Source organism: Pseudochaenichthys georgianus, chromosome 9 (assembly GCF_902827115.2).
Source record: "Pseudochaenichthys georgianus chromosome 9, fPseGeo1.2, whole genome shotgun sequence".
In the NCBI taxonomy this organism is placed as follows: domain Eukaryota; kingdom Metazoa; phylum Chordata; class Actinopteri; order Perciformes; family Channichthyidae; genus Pseudochaenichthys; species Pseudochaenichthys georgianus.
In genome coordinates this window covers 15,399,499-15,425,230 of record NC_047511.1, presented here as the reverse complement: position 1 = coordinate 15,425,230, position 25,732 = coordinate 15,399,499, and the positions used below count along the sequence as shown (strand labels likewise).

Below are 25,732 nucleotides of genomic sequence, written 5' to 3'. Positions count from 1 at the left end.
TAATAAACAAATTATTCTTATAGAGATTCTTATTCATGTGAGAATTTGGGGAAGATTTAATTTGTTACAATATAGATAGCAGGCAAATCTTTATTTGAATGGAAAATGTTAAAGGTAGAGCTAGAACCAAGCCAAAGAAAGTATTCCAATCTAGAGTATTGACTTCTCCATTGTAGCATGGATATTACCTCAGGAGAACTGTTAAGGTGGAAACAACATTTGTTTGTCGTCCAAGATGTAGAGTTTTAAAAAGACACTAGGCAAAGAGCGATTGAAGATTTTAATTCTGAAAAACTAGTATAATTGGGAGTAATACATGCGGGGCCTTGGATCACTCATTTTAATGGTGCATATTTTCGACAACAAATATCGTTCAGGGAGAAAGGGTTGCTCAACCCACCCTGCAGATGTTTTAAATCTTACTTGCAGCTTCAGAGGGAGCGCACGGCACCAGAGTATGAGTTTTAAAAGACAAGTGCCACCACCTCCTAATGCTCATCCATTTAATCAGTGATGACCTGACATTTAGAGATGTTATTTAAAAGGAGAAACATATCTGCCATGAGTGAAATTTCCGGAATTGAACTACAAACCATTAATGAAATGACTTCTGTTTTTAAAGTCCTTGTTAAAGGAGGGAGTAATTATCACATGCTCGGGCACCCAAGGTTCCACACACTGTTAAAGGGGTTAGCATAGTTATTTAAGTGGACCAGAATTTAAAATAAATTAGTATAATGTATTAGTGATATTCCACCGGTTTTCACACCATTTCAGGGACTTTATCACTGCATTGATTGATCACGACGGCCTCTTCTAGAGAACATATTACTTTCATTCCTTAAATGGTATGAAAGGAGGGAGGGTACATTTCTCATGAGGAGACAGTTACAAATGCTAGTAGAACAGGACGATCCACCCCCATATACAGATGTTGATGAAAATGATGGTTTAGTTTGAATGATGTTAAATTATATGGATGTTCAGAGATGAGGTTGTTCAATGAATGTCCATGATGAAATCATGTGAAGAAGTGATCAAAATAAAATGCTAAAATGGAGTGAATCCATTTAAATTTACTTATACTATTACAAGATAGTGTATTTTTATTTTGTATTATTACTCTACTATTCAAAGATAGTGTATTTTTATTTTTATTATTACATTACACTGGTCCAAGATAGTTTATTTCATTTTTATTATTTTTCACTGTTCTATATGGTAGATTTCATGTATTTTAGAATCATTACTATTCTAAAATGGGTCGTTTCTTTTCACTTTGTAAAAACAAGTGCCTTAACACTGAGCGTGGTATGAGAACGGTTTCTGTGAAAGGAGGGAGGAAGAAATGTTCTGATACCAAACCATTGCTGCTATTTTGAAGAACCATATTGAATGTTAACACTAGAAGTTATACCAAAGGGAAAACTGTTATGTTTGAACAGTCAACGTATTTTTGTATTTTTGTAAAGTTGAGGAAATTCGAACCATTACATTTTGATTGTATGTTTTTGATATGAGTTATGTACTATGCAGAGTTCAGATGAAGAACTCATTGATTTCAGTATTATACACACCTATTAGGTGTGTAAGGAGGGACTGTTAGAAATTAAAATCAATGTTTTGATAGCATAGTGCACCTTAAAGGGATAGTGGAAATTGAACCCCAAATAGTTTCGTTTTAACTTATATACAAGCATAATTACGTACCAAAACAATCACACCTGATTAAAAAAATATAATAATTGCCTTACGCATGTTAGAAGCACTTTATTTCAGCTTCCCCGAACTTTTTTAGAAAACGAAATGATCGATTCAGCCAAACCGGAAGTGAGGAAAACTCAGGAAGACGAAACAATAACAAACCATGGCGTCTATGCAGAATGAACGTGGAAGGGCAAATATACCAGACAAAGAAGAAGGATTGTACGAGGTATCCAGTGATGATAGCGAGTCAGAAACATCCTCTCGGCTTTCCTGCGAAAATGTAGTTTTAGGAACTGAATCTGAATCCGGTTCAGTAAGCGACGATGGTGAGAATATTGAGCCAGACGATGGACCATTACGTCCTTATTTGTTCGAGCCCGAGGTGATGGAGTTAGTTCACGGCATGGGCAATGGCGAGGATGACCAGGACCAGGCGCCAGATGATGCACCCCTACGCACAAATAATCTTGACTGGTAGGTCCCTAAGCATAGCTCACGCTAGGCGCTATATTATATATTGCAAAAGTTGGCATACATGCACTGTAGGCCTATGGCTCTGCCCGAGGATGACTGCATGTAGGGTACATTTCATAACATACCAGGGTCAGGTTCACATAAATTATCTTGTCACATTTATTATTGTATATGTAACAGCCTTATGGGCATTAATTACATGAATACATTTAAATGAATTGTATACTAGCATGATATACAGCTAGAGACAATCGGTCTTTTGACGTAGTATGGTCCTAATCCTAGGCTAGCCAGGCTGCCTGTCAAGTGTAGGCTGTACTCAGTACTGTTAGTCTATCATGTCTATATGATGACTGTAGTGTACACATTCGACACTGTGTACCGGATTATTGGATGACGAGGCCTCCGGTCGCCTAATCGACAGGCAATAAATGGCGTTGTACACAATGGTACAGGCTAATGATGCATTAAATCAGTCAGAAAACATAATAAAATACTCGTGCCTCGTCCAATGTTTGTGCCCGTCTTCCTTTGTTTTCGCCATCACCCGAAGATTCCCGAAGTATTTCGTTTCATTGAGAGGGCGTGGTCGGGAGCAGTAAAATTGAAAATAAAATGAAACTAGGCGCATGAAATAAAAAAAAATTGTTTATTATGCTTATTTTTAATAAAAATACATAAGTTAAACCCAAAATTCGCGGATTTCCACTATCCCTTTAAACATACCGTCAGTTTAAATGCTGTTTTATACTGAAAAACCAGAAGTTCTTGTGCACAACCAGTTGTTAAGCTTTTATTCTGAAAATCCTTCATCTCCGGTTAGCATGAGGCTAATATACCATTTACTATAGAGATGAATTTAGCAGCGATATGATATGATGTTGCACAGCGAAACCTACTGATTTCAACACTACAACTATAGACGTCGAGATATTATTATTGTTGGATAAGGTACAGTTTATTTGAGTACGTTATTGTTTACAGATGTGGGTAGCATGTGACAACATTCGGAACGACCGGAAACCAAACTGCTGTGAAGTATTTCCTGTATTTTTAGGAGTATTGATTACAGCGTTTAGAATGTGTTAAATGAAAAGTCATGAAAGAGTTAAGGAGGAGAAAAGGCGTGTTTAGATATATATTGAATGTACAATGTCTGTATCCTCTGATATGCGTAACAATGGACATTGAAACGTGGAGAGCCGGCCCGCTGGGAGGAGCCAGCAGAGGATATATAAACAGCGCGACCTGAGAGGTTGAGAAGCCCCTCACTGCAGTGCGCAGTACCTCAAGCTCCTCCTTCTCAACCTTCTCAACCTTTGAGGCCCCTCCTTCTCAACCTTTGAGGCACGTGACTAACGGCCCCTCCTTCTGTGACAGTGATCTGTCGCCATGGCAACGGCATTTAAAAATGTAAAACTCAAACTAAACACATTAACAACCTTCAAAGCATATTTTAATGTCTATTTGCATGTTAATTGCATCAATTATTTCTGTTATGACTTCAATAAAGGGCCTTCATTTGTTTTTTAACTTTTTAATTTTAATTTCAGAGGCAATATTGTATATTTACTCACTTTTTACTGAAAAACATGTGATATAAATGAAATCATATCACATTATTTCCTACCAGTATTTTAAAAAATATATTAAAAAGGTGCCATCGTATTGACAAATTGATAGAATTGACAGGATAATATCAATGGTAATATAATACTGTGAACAGAGCCAAATGCATGTACTTCTACTTTTGATACTTCGAGTACATTTAGCTGATAATACTTATACTCTTTAACTTAAGAAACACTTTGAATTCAGGACTTTCAATTTTATTGAACACAGAGACAGGGACAGGACAACATAAAACACAGACAGATTCTGACAACTATTACATTTTGAGGCATTAGTGAACCTAATACAGATTGTAACAGTTCCCCCCCAGCAGCGCTCACACATGACGCATTCAAATTATGGCCTGCTTCTTTTGTGGAACCTCTTCATCCTGAAATATATTTGACAAAGACAGGTTACATGTTTAACACTCACACTTCATTGTACAGTAAACAAACAATAGCAAAGACTGAACTACATGTACTTACACAGAGTGTAAGTACATCTGAAGTGAGCAGGTGAGATGGTGGGGGAGCTGGGCAGGTGCTGGAGTGAGCAGGTGAGATTGTGGGGGGAGCTGGGCAGGTGCTGGAGTGAGCAGGTGAGATGGTGGAGGGAGCTGGGCAGGTGCTGGAGTGAGCAGGTGAGATGGTGGGGGGAGCTGGGCAGGTGCTGGAGTGAGCAGGTGAGATGGTGGGGGGCGCTGGGCAGGTGCTGGAGTGAGCAGGTGAGATGGTGGAGGGAGCTGAGCAGGTGCTGTAAGTCGCCCTACAGTCACAGCGTTTGGCTCATGTGAATAGACATGCCGTAAAAACTGGCCCCTATTAATTATGGTCTGTGAGCAATAAAGACAATGAAAATGGCTTGCTGTTCTGCAGCTTAAGCCACACTTAACAATTGTGAACTCTGAAAACAAGAAACAATAGTAAAGTCAATAAGATTGAAGACATTAAGCTCTCATTGTAAATAATGTGAAAATACAGACAGCACTAAAAAGAGCAATTTATTATACCTCTGTGCCTCACAGAAGAATGGCTTTTGGCATGTTATTCCACCTGAAGCCTCTGACCCTGGTATTGGCAGAACGGGCAGTGATAACTGCCAGAATTACAAATATACACTTTTGGGCTCCCATCATGGTGTAAGTGTGTGATGTGTTTCTGGTCAAAGAAAATAAACACAAACAAAATGGTTATATACATATACATATACATTTATTTTGTAAAAATCGAATTTAAATATAGTTTATGCATAGATTTTTCAGGACTTTGCTTATACAGCAATCCTACTATTACATAGTATAGTTATTAGTTGTCAGTAGTGCAAAAATAATATAAAGACTTTCCTAAAGTTTTCAGGACTTTGCTTATACAGCAATCTTACTATTTTGAAGCAACACAAATGTAGTTTTACTTAAAATCAACACATTTTAAACTGCAGCAAAAACAAATAGTTAATTTATTCAGGGATACGACCATACTTGCCAACCTTGAGACCTCAGAAAACGGGAGCATTTCAAGACTTTGAGTTGCGCGCGCTGCTAAGGTGACGTGCTACCATGGAAACCAAACAATGGTGAAGCTCTCCTCTCCCGCGAAAATCGGATGGAAACCAAACAATGGTGTAGCTGTATTAAACAGTCCTCTCCCGCGAAAATAGGATGGACACCAAACAATGGTGTAGCTGTATTAAAGTTTTACTTTCAATCAACACATTTTAAACCGCAGCAAAAACAAATAGTTAATTTATTCAGGGATACTTACCTCCATCGTACTCAGACGCTATGATTAACAGAAACAGGATGTCACGTGCCTCAAAGAAACAGGATGTCACGTGCCTCAAAGGTTGAGAAGGAGGGGCCGTTAGTCACGTGCCTCAAAGGTTGAGAAGGAGGAGCTTGAGGTACTGCGCACTGCAGTGAGGGGTACTACGAGAAGTTCGGTCTCTTTCTCCGCTAGCGAGAGCCAGAGGACAGCTGCTTTTCTGTCCGAACAATATCCTGTTTGTAACATTACCACGCTTTTTATTAATTAAAGTACCAATTTGAAACAATCTCAGAGACTCCATTTAGTCTCCTTTTTAAGCTTCTCTCCTCGACGCGAGAATAATCAACACAGATAACAGCATCCATCAGCGTTTTCTCCTGTGGATTAAAATAACATATTTGGATATTTAAATAACGCCAATCAAAGAAAAACGATGCAAGACGCCACATCACAGGACAGAAGTGGATCTTCTGACGAGGTAAATCCGAAGGACATTGCACCACACATGTTATGTTTAAAGGACAATAATTCCAGACCACAGAAAGTAGTCAGATTATCATACAGATCATCTGCAATAATCAAAGCTGAAGCTGATTTAGCAGTCCTTAAAGAACGCATGGCTGCATTGAAGAGGAAGCATGCATTGGAAGCCCAAGAGGAGGAGCTTAGAAAAGAAAAGACAAAACTTGCTTTTGACCTAAAACTGACTGCACTCAATGCCAAACTTGACATACTGAAAATCCACTCGAGGCGTGGATCGAAAGGATCTGTGGAAAATGGTAACAAACAGAAATCTGAAAAGATAAAGTTTCCTTCTGCCCCAAACTACAACTGTTTTTCTCTCCAACACAACCATCACTCACAGGAGGATACATGTTCAAGCTTCAATATGAAAATAGAAAATGAGGAAACAAATTCCATAAAGGTGGATGGATCTAGTTTTGTTTGCCCTGCTGGTCACATAATCAAAGACTATTGGAGATATTTGAAGTGCATTGTGTGTCACCAGAAGCAACGGTCAGCCCTTCACATTGAAGATGAGGATACAGGCACATCCTTCAACAAAGCACATGTTTCACCTGGACAGTCAGAGACAATTGTTCATACTGGGGCCGGTGGACAGGACAATGGATTCAGCTCTGGCTGCCCTGTTGTATTAACCTCCCAGCTTGCAGTGGAACAACAAGAGAAGATGCTCATCAAACTTCACATTCATCATGATTCAAAAGAAAAAACATCAGCAGTGCAATTGGAAAAGTACACAGAGAGTGAGGAGCAGGGAAGAAACCGCAAAGAGGAGACCAGCTCCAAGACATCAGAGAGTCAACAAAGTCATAAAAATCAGACCGAAACACAGGTTGAAGAAATGCTTTCCAACCTCCAGATAGATGGTGTGAACAGTGATGGAGACACAGAGGAGCCTCCTTATGAAGAGGATTTGGATGACAGAGCGAGTGGAAAAGGCTCAGAAAATAATTTCCAACGGGAGATATGTTCTTCATTGCAAATACAAGTGGACCCTGGATGAAGGGAAGGACGGAAAAGGATTGGTCAGCTCTGTGAGCCCCAAATGAAGACCAGTGTCATGGAGAGACCTGTTTAAGGATCCGCCTGCTCCTGGATGCAGCAGCGTAGCATCATGAACATGTATTCTTTCTGTTTCTCTATACTATTTTTCTTTCTCTCCATTTATTTTCCAGGAAGCTGTTGCCTGAAGACTATAGACGATTATTTGTATGGTTAGGATAAAGATAGAGTAGCTCCATTTATATATAATTTAAGTAATTGTGTGTTTACACAGTTCACAATTAGGGGCCGGAATGTTGGAGCTATATATATATCTTTATATTATTTAATAGTTTAACATATATTTTCTTGCTGTTTATAGTGTTTATTATTATCATTTATTTATATGTATTCTTAGTTAGCGTCATAAGTTAAAGTAGTTTCTATGCTTTTATTTTGAAGGCATGTTTTGGGCACTGGGTGATTAGAGCACCTGGTGTAATTGTATATATTGGAGGTGGGTGGTGGGAGCCAGAGCACTAGTAGGCAAACGTTTTTTTACCAGGGTGTTTCAAGCTACACAAGGGAAAGCCATAGGAACGGCTTAAGGAAAAGAGGTATAGGAAACCTGTTCATTGTACTATATTATTGGAATAAAATGCACAAATGGAGGTTCTTGTCTGGACTTGGATGATCATTGCCCTGCGTAAGATCCGCTAACTAGTGCCTCGGCGGCTGTTTTAGTTCTATAGGATTTTGGCCGCTACACTTATGGCGCATTTCCACTGCAGCGGGTAGCCCCGTTTAAGCGTCCTTAACCGTCCTCAAGCGGCCAGGCCAGTTTTTGCCAGTTTTTGGTGGCATTTCCATATAACCTAGTACCGGCTAGCGGGTACTTTTTCCGGCCCCATAAAATCGTGGTTCTATCAGACCAGACCAGACCAGGCCAGGGCTGTGACGTCAACACTCGACTGCTGATTGGTCAGAGAGAATCGTCACAAGATCGCGCGCGAGATCATCCCTAGCGTCGCATATAGATCTAGAAGCAAGTTTGCAGCATTTTGTAAAAGGAGGAGCTACAAAAATGGCAACGTCGAAGAAAAGCACACCGTGGTCGACCGAGGAGGTGACGACGTTCCTTAATCTCATTGGGGATGATAAAATCCAGCGGGAGCTCGACGGAACAACGCGAAATGTGAAAGTGTTCCAGGATGTCTCTGCACAGATGTCCGAACGCGGATTTTCGAGGACTTTCCTGCGATGTAGGGAAAACGGCAACGGCTTTACTGGAGTCCCTGCAAGGTACGCTCACTTCTAACAAAGAAGTCTATTTTATCCTTACATTAATGTTCGACAACCCATGCTTTTATGGAGCCCCGAAGAGCTACATAGCTCTAGCTAAGGCAGATAGCCTATGCAGATAGCCTTAGCTAGAGCTATTGTTTGCTAACACCATATGTGCCATTGTTTACGTTCAGTTTTTCTTTTCTATAGTTGTTGTTGCTATTTAGTATTGTGCTGCAGTAGTTTGTGGAATTAACAAGTCATTTTGCTGTTCTAGATGATTACATTGGGATTCGTGAGGAGGAACATTCCCGAACAACGGTTGATGGCAGTGTTCCGTCCACATCGTCATCGAATCCAGAACGGACCCCAGCCGAAGAATCAACACCAACTCAACCACCAACACCGAGTGCCATCACGACACCGCAGCGTGTGGTTCTAGGTAAGAAATAGAAATGGCAAAACGACTGGAATTGTGTTTTGTTTTTGTTTGTTAAACCTTGGATCATCCATCGTCAGTAATTAAAATAAGCTATAACACTGTGTGGAAATGCTCTGTTACAAGTAAAGTCTTAGCTAGTAAGCAGCTAGTACAGTTGTGTGTGACATCCTATCATATACATATATTTATATTCATTATCAACAGGCTGGACATAATGTAATTCACTTTCACAATCATTGTAAACATCTAGGGCCAGAACTTTCTTTAGTTCACCTTACTGTTGTTCTGTTTATACATGTTATTCTTATATCCTTGTGTGACCTGTACCTGTCCTGTGTTTTTTCCTTATTGCTAATTATTATCTTATTGTCACCCAGGCAAGAGGAAACGAGGAGGAGAGGATCGGGCCCAGCAGGAACGGCACCATGACTGGGCAGCCAACGTGGCCCGTCTCCTCCGTGATACTTCAAAAAACCTTCATATTATATATTTTTTATCTAGTTAATTTTTAAATGCAACATTTGTACTTCCTTGTTTATTTATTTTCTTTAAAATGTTCATTTTATATTTACAATTCCATGTATATTTATGGTGGCTACAATACAGTTTTACATTTTTTATTTGTATTGTTTAATGGCATGCCTTTTTGATACAACATTTTTTTTGTATTTTTATACTGTCATCAATAAAGTACTTCTTTGACTTATCTTATCTCTTGTTGATAATGAATGGCACCCAACAGAAACAAATCAGATTCACATAATCTTGATTTAGAGAAGATATAAACATACATGAATTTATAAAGCAATAACAAACACCATCAGTTAGGAAAAAGCCCCTTACTTTTAAGAGATTTAAAGCAAGAAATTGAGTTTGCTAGCTTGAGGTCCTCCTCTAAAACATTATTACATGTTTATTTTGTAATAGTATTAAGAATACATGATAAATACATAATACATGTAGAAATTGCTCAATTGTAATACCCTCGTTCTACTAGACTCAAGCAACACATTCCTTATATATTTCAAAGACGAGAGAACAAAATAAACCTATAACCCATTCAAGCAAGCTTTTAACATGTCTAGAAGAAAGATTGAGGTTATATTTAATATATTTTATGTTGTGGATACTTTAGTATCCATCCATGTTTACAATTGTCCACACTATTTTACACTTGCATTTATGAATATAGTTTTGCTGTGTTTTACACTTTAGTATTTATGTTTATAGTTAGCTTTGATATTCGCTTAATTTATTAGAAAGATTTTCTTTTCATGATCTGATATTTCCTCAAATGTTCTTATTATGGGGCAGTACTTACTGGTGCTTGAAATTCAAATATTTACTAAATATTCAATTCAGATAACATTTGTTTAAAACATTTGACAAACATGTATATGAAAAAAAAAAGATGTATTTATGTTCAATACAATGAATGCAATACAATGCATATGTAGGTATTCAGGTAGCGCATCAAACCCTCTCTGATGTCAGTGCCCTCCTCCTCTGCACCTTGAGACACTGCTACCCCAGGCTCTGCTGCTGGTGCATTCCACCCATCATCATAGTCCTCTCCATGACTCTCCCAGACGTTATGCAGAGCACAGCATGTCAGCACCATGGATATCACAATAAACAAGAAAACGATCGCTTCCACATCCTCCATTGTTGTGTGTGTTTTGTGAGTTGTGTCGCATTGAAAATGACGCCACTGCAGTTTTACCCAGCGTCGCTCCGCCCAAAAAGCCGACACCCCGCCTACACTGCGTTGCTACCCCAGGTCCTAAACCAGGGGTCGGCAACCCGCGGCCCTTTAAGCCCTCTGCTCTGGCTCCCTTGAGTTTAGACAAAAATAAGAAGGAAATAAAATAAAAGTATTTGTAGGACTATTTATATTTTGTTGCATGGTTGAAAATGTTTCGTATCTTGTATTTTGAGGTGATACTGTGACACATAAATAAAAAACAAAACGGTTTTAATTAGGTCAACTAAAATATGCGTCACATCCTGCTCCGGTCCCGCGCGAGCGCCTTTTCTTGGAGGCGAATAACCCCCGGCTCGATGAGCGAACTATGGATAAATCAAAGAAAAGTACCGGAGGAACACAGGATTTAATTCTGCGTGGACAGAGTTATCTGCTTTCACAGCAAACGATGCTGGTTTACCGGTATGTCTGATATGTAGAGAGAAGTTGCCAACGGTGGTGCAGCCTATACGACGGAGAGGAAGACAGCTGACGATCGTCAGTCATAATTCAATGGGGTATGTAATTTATTTCAGAAAACACTTTTTGTTATATTCCATGGAATGCTCTTAACGTCCCGATAGCAATGAATATATTAAATGCTTTGACAATAAATACATACAAAAATTAATCTGTGGAAGCCGTAGCGCTGTAAAAAGCACGACCAATCATCTGCCTCAGCCCGGCTAAAATAACTGGATGGCCTACCTGCCTGTCAGCCTTCCATCTGTGCACAAACTTATCTCGTGCCCTCATTGGTCATGTGCGCGTTCGTGTGTGTTGGAGGAGGGACTCTGTAAGAAAGTCTGAAGGAAGAGGTTGTGTATTTTCCGGTTGTGTATTTTCAAATTCTAGTTTCTCCATTCTTACCTACCCTACCTTTAACTCTTTTTAGGGTGCAGCTATATGTTTTATTTATTTCAAAGTGGGCCCATTTTAATAATATTTTGTTTCCCTTCAAATGTGCAGAGGACTCCCCAAGTGCTGTGTTTAATTTATTTTAAAGTAGGCCTGTGTATTATTTTTAATTTTCCTTATAAGAGTTCTTTGTTTCTTATTAGAGGTTAACAGTTTTATATCATGTAATAAATAGCATAATAAATGCAAAAAACTGTAGTTTTTGTCTGATATAACAATAAAAAACTATGAAATATGTTTTGCGGCTCCAGACAAAAACATTTTTTGGAAAAAGAAGCGAAATGGCTCTTTTGGTCAAAAAGGTTGCAGACCCCTGTCCTAAACTGTAATGGAAATGCGCCACGGCCTCGGACGGCCAGCGAGGCAGCCCGAGGCCTGAGCGAGGACGCTTAGGGACGCTTAAACGGGGCTACCCCGCTGCAGTGGAAATGCGCCATTATACTTTGCTTTTGCTGCACTGGAGTAGAAATAGTAAATAGACAGTCACAGTCAGCTACTGCTGCTTCTAGCCTCTTCAAGGTTTGGCCCTTTGCTTTAACTTGGGGTTGTTCAATCAGTTCTACTACAGTCTTTAGTGTAGGCATAGAGAGTACAAACAGTCCACATGGTTCCAACAACTTCTGCCTTATTGGTGCTGTGGTTTTGTGACTTAATGACCTCTTCTTCTATTATCCTTGAAATAATGTGCAAACAAGGAAGATTCAAAGTGAGCTGTTTTCCCCCAAAACGGTTCTCTAGTCTAAAGGAAGAAAAATGTGTGAGGTCAGAGCAAGGTGCTTTAAACAACCGAGTGCACAGAGGGACTGCCTAAAGCAGGCAAGCATCTCTTCTGATGCAAGTCTACAACAGCGCTGCAGACAGGTAGGTGGCTGCAGAAGTGGGTCATTTAAGGTCAAGATGGGTGGAAGAGGGAGACATGCATCTCCATACGATCTAATTAATACCTCAAAGACGCCAATGAAGCTGTTTTTCTCCTCTCTTCTAGTATTTGGGTTTAAAACCAGACTGACACCAACAAGCCACCAGTGGCCCAGGAGGTCAGGCAGTTAGTCTGAGCGACCGAGAAAGGCTAAGCCCCGTCTGTCACGCCACCAGATGAGGAGATTAGAAGGGAAGATACGTAAAGAGAAAAGTAATTTGAAAATAATAAGAGGAAAATTGCAAGGTAAAGGTGCATTGAAAAGCCCCTCGGGTATTTTAATACATGTATAATGTGTTTTTGAAGACGAGAAGAAAAAAACGGGATAATTCAGGGTCTCGTCAGACTTAAGTTTAAATGGCGTTCTGCTTATTAATATTTCACAACTCACCTCTCAATATGATGGCTAATGTCAAAGCCTCATTAATAGTGCAGCTGTATTGACAGTCTATATACAATGCTCTTTGGGAGACACGTTTTTACTCTTTGGTGTGGGAGAACAGGGATAATCATGATGACCATTGACACCCACAGCAAAAGCCGATAAAAGAGGAAATAACTGATGCTGATGAGCTTTAAAAAAATAGATATGTTTGGCTAATGAGGATTGATCCATCAGGAGCAGTTAGAAAAGTTGATATTCATATTCTGATTTACAATGGATCGGTAACATTTAAACACAGCTCATCCTTATCTCAGGGCCATTACAACATGTATTCACAACCCCTCATCAAGCTATGCATGCAGGCAGCAGTGCTTCCTTCAATTTAACAAGCTGGTATTTTGATCAGGAACATTTTCTCTGCTTTTATTTTTTTTCAGATCATAAAATACCACACTCATTTCAATCCTTGCTGAGTGAGGAAAACATAATGAACCCAATCATGGCGATTTTCCACAGGTATTTCACTCACTCATCTGCATCCTGGAAGGAAAGAAGATATTAATTTGGCTCGTACGACTGCGGAGGATTTTGTGATTTTCTGTGTGATTCTGTGTGTGTGTATCTGAGGGTGAATTTGATTCAAATACACATACGCAAGCAACCGTATGCATTTAGCAAATCATCTAACTGCTTAAATCCTATACACCCCCCGCTGTCACCACACTGAGACCTGAGGGACTGGAAGAAATGTAATCACACTAAACATATGTTTAAGTTGAGGTGACGCATTGAATAAATACCGGCATGAAGAGAGGTAAAAAGGAGTAATGTCATGAGGATTCATGCTGAAAATCTAGTGAATAAAAGCACATTCCCACAGGAGCAGGCTGCTGCACCTCAACCCCCACACATTTTAGCAAGTGGGGGATTTCACCAATTCCAGGCAGTGCTTCATACTGAAAGAGCCAATGGATCCTCCTGGCAGGACTTGCAGATACATGTGCATATAACTCAGCATTCAGGTACAGTGAACAGGTTTACATTTACAGGTCTTTCTAATCATAAGCCAAAACTCTAAAAGCCCTTAATGGGCAGGCGCCATCTTACCTTAAAGAACTCATTATACCCTACTGTCCTACTAGGGCATTGCGTTCCAAGAATGCAGGGTTGTTGGTTGTTCCTAGAGTCTCTAATGGCGCGTTTCCACTGCAGCGGGTAGCTCGCTTTAAGCGTGCGGGGCCCGTTTTTGGTTGCGTTTCCACTTGGCCTAGTTTTGGCCCGGGGCTACTTTTTCACCTTTTTTCTGGCCCGACTAAATCGTGGTTCTAGGGCCAGGAACAACCAGAATCGCTGGCAAGGGGGCTACAACAAGATGAACATATTTGACCGTGATTTAATTGTAATACACGTTTCAAAATGATGCCGAAGTAACAACATACTGATACCGGTTAGTAAAAACCATGAATTAATGCTTTGACAAGTCTGCAGACAGACGGCAGGCGAAAAACCCTTTTAAAATGCGTGCTTTCTAAATGGAGCTTGGCTAAGATAACGTTATATATGCTCCGACCGTACACACACAACAACGGGCCTATATAGACATAAATAAAGCAGCGACTGTATTCGCCATGACACAGGCAGTCTGTGGTTTGTACTTGTAACTTTTGTCTAGTTTCTGAACAGATATGAAGAGCTGTGAGCTCTGAGTGCTAAGAGCTAACGGCTGTGTTGTTTTTTGGGGCTCTCATTGAAGATGACGTCACGGCTCCGCCTACACTGCGTTACTATAGTAACTACCCCAGTTCCTAAACTGTAATGGAAGCGCAGCATTAAAGTGAGCCTGGCCTAATAAGGCCTACCCAAACCGAGCGAGGCCTGCAGTGGAAACGTGCCATAAAAGTACAATGGGAGCCAGAGCCTTTTCTTATCAAGCTCTACATTTGTGGAATCAGCTTCCAGTTTGTGTTCGGGCGGCAGACACCCTATCCGTTTTTAAGAGTGCGCTTAAGACCTTCCTTTTTGATAAAGCTTATAGTTAGGGCTGATTAGATTCAGCCCCTAGTTTTGCTGATATAGGCTTAGTTTGTCGGGGGACATCTTACTTCTTCCTTCTCTCTGTCTATACCTGTGTACTCTCATGTTCCGATTAACCCAGCTTCCCCAAATGTCTTTCTTTTTGGTGTCTATATACGGGTGTCTATATACGCCGGGATCCGGAGTCATGGATGATCCTGCGGTCCTGGATCTTGAGTCGTGGCTGTGGTCCTGGATCATAGGTCCTGGATGGATATCCTCATGGATTCATCTTCCTATTATACACACATGCATTTCCAAACATTTGGACTACCTACGTTGCAAATGTATTATCTTTTCAATTTACACACGGCATCTATTGCACGTCTGTCCGTCCTGGGAGAGGGATCCCTCCTCTGTTGCTCTGTAACATTTGTGATATTGGGCTATATAAATAAACATTGATTGATTGATTGATAAAATACTTATGGGACCACTTACGCCCAGCTTTTTGACCTTGTTGAAGATGCAGAGTATTTCATGAATGAAAATGTAAAAATCTCAGATTATACTTGTTTGCTTCTAGAAGCAAGAACAATCTTTACACCAAAGTAAATCCCCAAAACTCGGCCTCTTTCAGACGCTCGAAGCATGTCTTGGCATCACTTTCTGTAAGCAAAGCTGGATAACTGAGATCGTCATATGGTATTTGGGTACCACTTTACAATAAGACTACCCTTATGAAGGATTCATAAAGGGTTTATAATGAGGTTATTAACAGGTTGTAAACACTTTATTAATCATTAAGAACCATTTATAAACCAGTTCTAACCAGTTTTCATACATCAACACAGGCTCACTATTTGGCAAGATGACTAAGCCTTATATCGGCTTAGTGAATCAACTCAGTGAACAACAGATACCAAGGATGCTGGCTGATGAAGAAGACGAAGTAAGCTAAGTAGCCAATATAAGACAGATAAATGAATTACAAACTATTCGTAAACCGTTTATAAGGGTAGTCTTATTGTAAAGTGGTACCGGTATTTGTATACCTTACTAATGCCTTTGGCAGTACATCACGTCAACTATTGTGAAAGGGTTTTGATTCCTAGAGTTCCAGGCATTCAGTCTTCTCTAGGTATTCAGCTATGACTCACAAACGCTATCATGAGGATATCAAATATCAAGGTGAGTGGTAATGGAGAAAAGCAACAGAAAGGGATATGCCTTTTATTCATGAGTGAAGTATACAGTACAAATTTAGCCCGGTTTTAACATAGGTTCCTCTTCATTTGGCCTTTAAATCATAGAATTAAAAGCCAAACCATAACCAGAAAAGATTCATGCTACTCCCACAGTCAGTTCAAATAATGAGTGCATTTGAAATGGAAGGTGTCAATCAAAAGCGTCTGTGAAGCTGGTGAGGGATAACTTGACTATCAGCTGCAGGGTGCTACACTGCGTGGGAGTGTTTTTTTAAGGAACTGGTAATACAATACATACGATCCAGGAAGTTTGAGTAACAGATATTTATATTTAATTGTTTATCCAACTCCACAACGGCTCATAATGGTGGATAATGGGATACAAACAGCAGTCTTTGTCAAAGTGGAACGGTGTGTACTCAAGGAGAGGACAGTCACTATTTACACTTAGAGAGAAAACCGGCCAATGATGTTGTTTTTCTCATGACGTACATTTTCTTAAGATGCTTTGAGGCACTAAGAACACAGAAAGGTCAGGATGAAAAGCAATGCTTGAAGGTACTAATGCTCAAACTTAGATCTAAGAAGCCAGTGTGGCTCTTGATACTGTTCAAAGATAACATTACATTTCATTTAGCTGCTTCTCCAACCATGAAGACACACTACAGTAGCAGCAAGATATCCAACAAGAACGTTAGCTTCAAATAAGCCAACCATTTGTAAGTGCTACATACAGAAAAAGGAAGGTTTTAAATGTTTCTTATTGGCCAAGGCACAGTTGTAAAAGAATATTTGTCATTCTGTAAGGGAATTAACATTATTAATATTAAACAGAAGTTGAAGTGGGCTCTGAATGGTATTATCATATCTATCCTGGAAATGTAGGTCTTTTAAATCCATGCCGGTGGCTAAGGTTCAAAGTATTTAAGACAAAGAAAAATACTTCTGTATCCACATCTAAGTAGCTCAACAGGTGGAGTTTAAGAAAAGTACAGGTTCACACAAAGGGCAACCTATATGAAGCACACTCCGAAAGACAGGGTTGTACGATCCTCAAGCCAAACAGTCAGTGAATGCATTTTTAATAAGAAGCGAGAAAGACACTGCTGGGAGACATTTGTTCCCACATCATATTGTTGTTGTGTTAACAGTGATACCAGCACTTCTTTAGTTAGGTACATCAAAAGACAATGGGAAGATGTCATCATGTAGACAAATAAAATCTCCTCCTGACTTTTAAGTCCACATGCGCTTATCCAGACAAGCTTGGTTTGGACACTTTACGGGCACAAGAAACATTTCTATTACAGAATAAATTATACATTTCTGTCTTCTTATGCCTTTAATAGCTACTAACTTGAATTTTTATAAAGAATTATTAATAAATTATTTTTTATATTTTATTGTAATGTAGAGACAAGGCTTTTAGCGACAATCATATATTGCGTTACAATTATATGTAAAAAAAAAAAAATTCTAAATATGATATTTGGCCTCAAATCATCTGAGGCCTGGCGCACCTACTGCGATCTTTGGCACGCCCCCCAGGTTGGGAACCACTGAGCTAGGTAACGTAAATTATTTTGTGGCAAAAATTGTGGACCAAATGAAGAGAAATGCATTAGTCCTCTGATGTGAATATATTGTTGCATTTGTTCAGCATCAGAAAGAAAAGGACTGAAAGATATTTGATAGCGACAGCGTGCATATTTTGCGAGGTATGGGCAGGAACAGATTGGCACATGGGGGTAGATTTAAGGAAGGAGTTGATAAACCCTCACTAAGGAGCAGACTCCAACCATAGCTGGTGCAGATAAAACACACAATAGATCAGGGGTACTCAAATACAAATCTTAAAGGTCCAAAATAAATGTTTCAATAAGACAAAGGTCCGTTTATTACGGTCATTCAAACTTTTAAACAATTGCAACAAGATTCTTAACACGAGGTTGCAAAAACAAAAATAATCTGTATGCAGCAGTTTTCATTGTTATTGTGTCTGTGCTTGATCCCTCAGAGTCGCAGTGTAAGAGCTGCACAGTTATGAATAAAGGCAGCTGCACTCTTTTTCCTTCAGCATTCCCATTATTGCTTTATAAATGTCTTCCCCCCCTTGTGTGTCCACTGAGGTTCGTCAGGCCCAACACATCTTCAACAAACTCCCCCTTTGCCTCATCAAAAAAACTCACAAACACCAGCAACTGAGCAATGTCAGTGGTGTCAGTGGACTCATCCACAGCTAAAGAAATGCACTGTGCATTTTGTATTCCATCACAAAGCTGATTAATAAAATCACCAGCAAGTATTTATGTTCTTCTGGTTGCTGTGGAATCTGAGAGGGGGATTTGCTTGATTTGACCTGTTATTTCCTCTTTTTGTTTGCCTTCAACATGGTCTCCATCACTTCAGTCATGCATTCTTTTATACTTCAGTTATTATCCAGTGGAATGTCCTTATCTACTGTACTAACCTAGTTCAATCAAAGTGGTTACTTTTTTTTGGCTGGGCAGTGTAGTTTTACACACCGTCTTATTTGACTTTCTCAGGACTTAAAACTGTTTTTTGGGGGCAGAACCCCTCAAAGAAAAAAATATATTTACACACGTAAGGTCATCATCTTAATAGTTTTGTATGCTCATCCTTGAGCAGAGCATCACGTTGACGTGTATTACAGCTGAATGCGGCGATTACCATTTTGTTCAGAAAAACACCTCACATGCGGCTTTCACACCAGCGCTTTTCAGTTTCTAGCTCCGAGCGGGAGCTTTTCTGGTTCAGCTCCGGTTTCCCTTTTCAGCTCCCGCTCTGTACACACCGCCCACTGGCGCCCCAGAGCTGCCCTTGCTGCGTCATGACGTCACCGTTTACATCGCTGATTTGCCCCCCAACGGCAGCCATTACGGCAGCTTACAACAACAACAACAACTGCGTCGGGGCGATGATCGTGTTGCTTTTAATCACACGAAGCCAGAATAAATTGAATAACGACTTCTCCAACCTTATGCGTTTCTCCAGAGTGCCGTGGTTCATTGTTTATTAATGTGTTTCTGCAGCATTTACCGACCGCTGCAGTGCTGGCTGCTCTTCCACGGGAGTTTATTCTCCCGTTAGCTCCCGGTTAGCTCACACTGCAGCGGCCGCTCTAAAGTATTCACTGTCCGACTCACACAAGCAGCTGATGCATATCCCCAGTTCCCCTTAGCCTAAGTGAATGTGTGTCAGTCTGAATTGACACTGTTTGGTATCACAACGCTGTTATGAAAGTTTCTCTGGTATAAAACGGGTGATGTTAGCATAGCAACCGAAGCTAAACTGACTACTTGCATCCGATAGCTGCAATAATACAAAACAACACGTCTGCCTCTCTCCACAATGATCGATAACAGTGAACGGATGGTCAAAGTAAGGCACAAATAAACAGAATCACACGAAGCCTGGATAGTGTTGCCTGACTTTATAAAGTGTGTTTATAGGCACTACTGCTTGTAGGCAGGCATAACAGTCGACCCATGGGAGGTGGGTTTAGTTTCCTGCACACCTCGACGTAAGAGAGACGTAAGCGACGTCACCTCTTAGCTCCAAAGCTCTTGCCTCTGGACCGACAATTTTTTGGAGCTGGAAATGAAGCGGATTCCGGAGCTAAGAGCCGGCGCAGCTCCGGTGTGAACTGGAAAACCCGGCGCTTTTCAGGCTCTAGCTCCGAGCCGGAGCTGAAAAGGCGCTGGTGTGAAAGGGGCAACAAACGTATTAAGATCAACAGCTTTAGTGCGTTTTGATTCAATGCTGAGTACAGCCAAACTGACAGTCTCTTCTCTGTCAGTGTAGACCGCAAATACCTCATTCCTTCAGTGCTTGGGTCCGAATGCTTCTCGTTTTGCGCCGTCCCGTTCAAATGAAATCGCTGCCAATCATATGTCCACGCTCGCGCCAGGACCGGGGGAGGGGTTACATGACGTGCATCTTGTGCTGCATTCACTTGCACTCGGACATTAGAGACTTTCTCTCATAAATGTCCGATGAGCGCTGTTTGCAGTCTATGGACATAGCGGATCATTTTGACTCGTTGCGTTGTGGCGATGTCTCGCAGATAACACAGATAATACAGATAATACATATGAAAAGTATAATTTGCTCAGAGTCCAGAGACAGTTGTAGTTCGGTCCGGATCCGGACCGGAGTCCGTAATTTGAGGATGCCTGCAATAGATGGTTAAGTCTCTGGATGTCATTGGAGGACACAGCACATGAGGCATGTGAAAGGAAAAATCAGGCTGTGTTGGAGATTGGAGAACTGGGATTGGAAATTGGTTGAGATTATAACAAAGTTGCTCCTTACCATACATTGGTAATTTGTGGGGAGAGTTTAACATGAGTGGCGAAATTGGAATCACATGATTGTTAATGAAGCATAGGCTTTTGCATTGTTTATTTAAGCAATACTACAAGCTTTGTGTTGGTAACCATGGTAATATGTCATGAATGAGTACTCACATCTGGAAATGAGTCACATTATTTGCTTATCAAATTCAATTTTCTCAACGGCAATGGATGGAAAAGGGTTTTTGGTAAGATGCTTGAAATAAGATGGTAGACACAAGCTTAAGAGATGTTTTTCTGCAGGATAGAATACGTCTGCAAATATCCCACTTAGTTTTTTGGACTTGTTTTAGTGGAATGCTGTGTGGGGTATTAACAGTTCAAATGTTGTTCTTCCAAGTATAAATGGAAGCCACCATTGGACGGCATCACGCACCACACACGGGCAACTCATCTCCTCAGGGGGGTTGACGTTGAAGTCATATATGACCGTGGTTTAACAAGTTTAAAGCCTAGGATTAGGTTTTTGCTTCTGGGCCCAGTAGTTCAAAACTTGTAATCTCAATCAGATCCGATCAATCGCATTTTTTGTGATTTTGTCCCAGTATTTCAGAGCAATTCAGGATAGGATCACCCTGATCCAGATTCAGACTTTTCAAGATGACTAGATCCTAAATATCAGTGCTTTAATCCTAGCCATCTCCATCTAGTGGATATGAAAAATAATACAAGGAAGACAAGAGACCACATTGCAGAGACATCTATTGTCCGCAATTACTTTTGAAAGGTGATGACAAATGATGGACTTTTTTTTGTTGAAGATATCTTTAATTTAATCTAAATTACATTTGTGATTGACAATCTTTGTTGTGATACTTTAATGAGCATAAACATTTATGTCACCAACATAATAGGCCACCACAAACGTGACCAAAAAATGAAAAATAAAATTGATTTGCCATGAAGGCTAAAAAATGTTTATTATTTCAGTTAACAAACTTTGCCATCTTATTTATATTGAAACATATTTTTAAATAAATTGTACAGTACATTTTGCTCTGGTAATCCACTGGAAATCCACCCCTTTGGTGGGAACAAGATAATCCAGTTTTTTGGAATCAAACTGATCCCAATCCTGTGTTGTCGGTTTGAACTACCCGTTTTGAAGATTTGATCCAGATTAAAGCTGTTACGATTCGGGAAAGGTAGGACCCAAAAGGCAAAGGTCTACAAACAAAAGCAAGCTTTATTTCAAAGCCGATCAGAAAAAAGAAACATGGCATGGATAACACATTACATTACATTACATTGCATTTAGCTGACGCTTTTATCCAAAGCGACTTACAATAAGTACATTCGACCAGGAAGACACAACCTTGAAGAAAACAGAATCATATAAGTACATCAGGTTTCATAGAGCCAAGCATTTCAAGTGCTACTCAACTGGCTATAGATAAGCCAGTCCTTTATTAGTATATAAGTGCTCTGTTAGCAGTTCTTTGTTAGTAATTCTATCGCTCGAGGTGGAGTCGAAAGAGATGAGTTTTCAGTCTGCGCCGGAAGGTGTGTGCTTTCTGCTGTCCTGATGTCAATGGGGAGCTCATTCCACCATTTTGGAGCCAGGATAGCAAACCCACGTGTTTTTGCTGATGGGGACTTGGGTCCCCCTTGCAGCGAGTCGTTTGGCTGATGGAGAACAGAGCCCGCGCTGGGGTGTACAATTTAACCATGTCCTGGATGTAGGAAGGGCCAGATCCATTCGCAGCATGGTACGCAAGTACCAGTGTCTTGAAGTGAATTCTAGCAGTTACCGGAAGCCAATAAAGGGAGCGGAGGAGCGGCGTGGGAACATTTAGGAAGGTTGAAGACCAGACGAGCCGCTGCATTCTGGATGAGCTGCAGAGGTCGGATGGCACATGCAGGTAGACCAGCCAGGAGGGAGTTGCAGTAGTCTAGGCGTGAGGTGACGAAAGCCTGGACCAGAAGCTGCGTCACTTTCTGGGTCAGCTGGGGACGTATCTTCCTGATGTTGTAAAGCGTGTATCTGCAGCAACGGGTTGTAGCAGCGATGTTTGCAGTGAAGGACAGGTTGTTATCTAGGATCACACCCAGATTCCTTGCAGTCTGAGTCGGGGAAACAACAGAGGTGCCGATGTTGATAGTCAGGTCAAGAGTGGGACAATCTTTTCCCGGAAGGAAAAGCAGTTCAGTCTTGTCAAGGTTGAGCTTGAGGTGATGATCAGACATCCACTGAGAGATGTCAGCTAAACAAGCAGAGATGCGTGCGACGACCTGGGTCTCTGAGCGGGGAAAGGACAGAATTAATTGGGTGTCGTCAGCGTAGCAGTGGTATGAAAAACCATGCGGGCTAATGACAGATCCGAGCGAGTTTGTGTACAGGGAGAAGAGGAGGGGACCAAGAACAGAGCCCTGAGGGACCCCTGTAGTTAATTGACAAGGGTCGGACTCGGATCCTCTCCAAGTTAACCTGTAGGTACGGTCTTTGAGGTATGAGGTGAGGAGGGAAAGTGCAGAGCCTGAAACTCCAAGTTCTTGGAGAGTGCGAAGGAGGATCTGATGGTTCACCGTGTCGAATGCAGCAGACAGGTCCAAAAGGATGATGACAGAGGAGAGGGAGGCTGCTTTAGCAGTGTGCAGTTCCTCAGTGACAGCAAGGAGGGCAGTTTATGTGGAGTGACCTGCCTTGAAACCAGACTGGTGCGGATCCAGAAGGTTGTTCTGATGGAGATAGCAGGAGAGTTGTTTAAAGACAGCGCGTTCAAGTGTTTAGACAGGAACGGGAGGAGATAGACAGGCCTGTAGTTTATAACATCAGACGGGTTGAGAGTGGGTTTCTTTAGGTGAGGGTTTACTCTTGCCTCCTTGAGACTGTTTGGAAAGTGACCAGAAGTTAGAGAAGTGTTGATGAAATGGGTGAGAAATGGTAGAATATCAGGAGCGATAGTCTGAAGGAGGTTTGAAGGGATAGGGTCCAGAGGACAGGTGGTAGGGCGGGCAGAGGTAATGAGGGTAAGAACCTCACTTGGCGAGAGAGGGGAAAAGGAGGTTAGTGTGCGGGTGGAAGGAGGGTCTGGTGACCCATCGGTGAGTAAAGGTGAGTCAGAAAAAGAAGAGCGAATATCATCAACCTTTTTTTCAAAGTGGTTAACAAAGTCGCTTGACAGAAGTGAGGAGGGGCTTTGGGAGGGTCCAAGAGGGTGGAGAAGATGGAAAATAGTTTTTTAGGATTGGAATAGGAAGATTGGATCTGATCTTGAAAGAAAGTGCTTTTTGCCTGAGAGATCGAAGCAGAGAAATAGGAGAGGAGAGCCTGATAGGTTAGGAGGTCGTCGCGGTGTTTGGATTTCCACCGTTTCCGCTCTGCTGCCCGAAGGACGGCACGCAGTGCGTCATATATATATATATATATATACATAAGCAAAATAGCATGGCATGGATAGCACATAGTTAACACGAGGAACATACAATACCCAAACACGGTCGTGACCAACATGGAGGGAGACAGGAAAAAACAAACAATGACACGAACAGGGGAGGGGTAATCACGAGATGAGAAACAGCCGGGCAGGGAAGGAGAAACACAAGGGCAACAGGTGAACACAATCAGACAATCAGACACACCAGGGAAACTAACGACAGGGAGGAAAACACAGGGAGAAAAGAACAGCAAAACAAAACCCATTACCAGACACACAAAACTAAAACCGTGACATAACACCAAGATCGTGACAAAAGCTTGGATTTGATTTCCTGATCTGATCAGATATCAAAGTGATCCTAATCCTGTTTTTTGGTTTTGAACTACCCAAAATCCAAATCTGATCCGATCAGATAGGGATTAAAAGTTTTTGAACTACTGGGCCCTGGTGATTGCAGGTATGCTTCAAATATTATATATGAAATGTTAATCTGTGAAGATTGACTTGCTGAACAAAACATGTTGTTTACAAGTCTTGGATTATGGTCCTTTACATGAATGCCTCTGACCAGTGCCTACAAAGTTTGGATAATGTGTACCATTGTGCATTACGCTTTGTTACTGGATGTGGATATTGTGTACACCACTGCACTTTGTATGCTGCTGCTAATTGGCCATCCTTGTCTGCATGCAGACTTTCCCATTGGTTGGGTTTTATATATATCCCTATCCCATATATAAAAAACAGTCTACATGGCCTGCGTTCCCAAGATTGTATTCAGATGCTGGTTCCTAAAGTGAGAACAGCACTGGTATAAAAGCTTTTAAATATGCTGCCCCCTCTGCTTGGAATAATGTACAGAAGGAGCTGAAACTGTCAGATTTGATCACTATGGGGGAGTTCAAGTCCATCTTAAAGGACAGAGAACAAGAATCCATTGGTCAATGTGATTGCTCGTATATCCCAAAATTGAATTGTTTTAATGAGATTTTAATCTCAGTGAGACTTTTTACCTGGTTAAATAAAGGATATCTATATAGGTCAAATTAACTTCGATTTGAAAGAGCTGAAATTTGGCAAATAATCCAACAAAAGACAAATTGGCTTTTTGTTGAGGTATACGCCAGCACGTAATGATGTGATCATATAAATTCAATGGAAAATCTCCTAAACAACTTTCTTTTTCAATTATGCCCTCACTATTTTAATTATGTATGCCCACACTTCCAAGCAACTTGGGTTTAAAGGTACCAACTCCTGTAAAAGGGAAATAATGAGGTTTTATTTGCAATTGTACTGAGCCAATGTAATTTCTACTGCATTATGTTTTCATTGCCTGAAGTATGCAGACTCACCATGGATTATGACACAAGGGTTTACCCTTCATATTGTTTGTGCTTCTTTTATAATCAAGCAGTCCCCGTCAACTCCCCTACCCCTGCAGTACGCTGCAAGACAAATATGTGTCTGCACACAAGTGTGTGTGTGTGTGTGTGTGTGTGTGTGTGTGTGTGTGTGTGTGTGTGTGTGTGTGTGTGTGTGTGTGTGTGTGTGTGTGTGTGTGTGTGTGTGTGTGTGTGTGTGTGTGTGTGTGTGTGCGTGCGCAGGTGTCAACTGTGTTCCACTGAGAATGGAAAAATTACAAAAGATTTGTTTCTTTCCAATCGTATTCCCTCTCCCTTATTTCATAAGGCAGAGGCAGCGGTCTGTGTCTGTTAGTTTTCCGTATCCCCCCAAAAGACCCCTCCACCAGAGTCTAAGCCCCGGGGGAGAGTTGGCTCCGGAAGACATCTCTTTTGTCACAACACTGACAGGCAAAGCGTGGCCTTTCTCCAACAGAGCCCAGATGTGACAGAGCTGTGGAGAAGCCCTGTGACCTCAGTGCCACTCACTCTGCCAGAGAGCTGTCAGTCTCAGGAAACACACACCACAGGAAGGGACTCACATTAAAGAGTTAACACACAATTCTCACCCACGCATCCGTAAGCACACACACAGA

General features: G+C 41.0%; 1 long non-coding RNA gene across 1 annotated transcript; it reads right to left on the bottom strand.

Moving 5' to 3' along the window:
- Positions 1–3,994: 3,994 nt before the first annotated feature.
- On the bottom strand, positions 3,995–5,303 carry LOC117453140 (uncharacterized). The gene is made up of 4 exons (XR_004552839.2): positions 5,273–5,303; positions 4,805–4,952; positions 4,281–4,698; positions 3,995–4,183 (listed from the first exon to the last, which is right to left on the bottom strand). It is a non-coding gene; the product is annotated as an uncharacterized lncRNA (long non-coding RNA).
- Between the last annotated feature and the right edge of the window lie 20,429 nt (positions 5,304–25,732).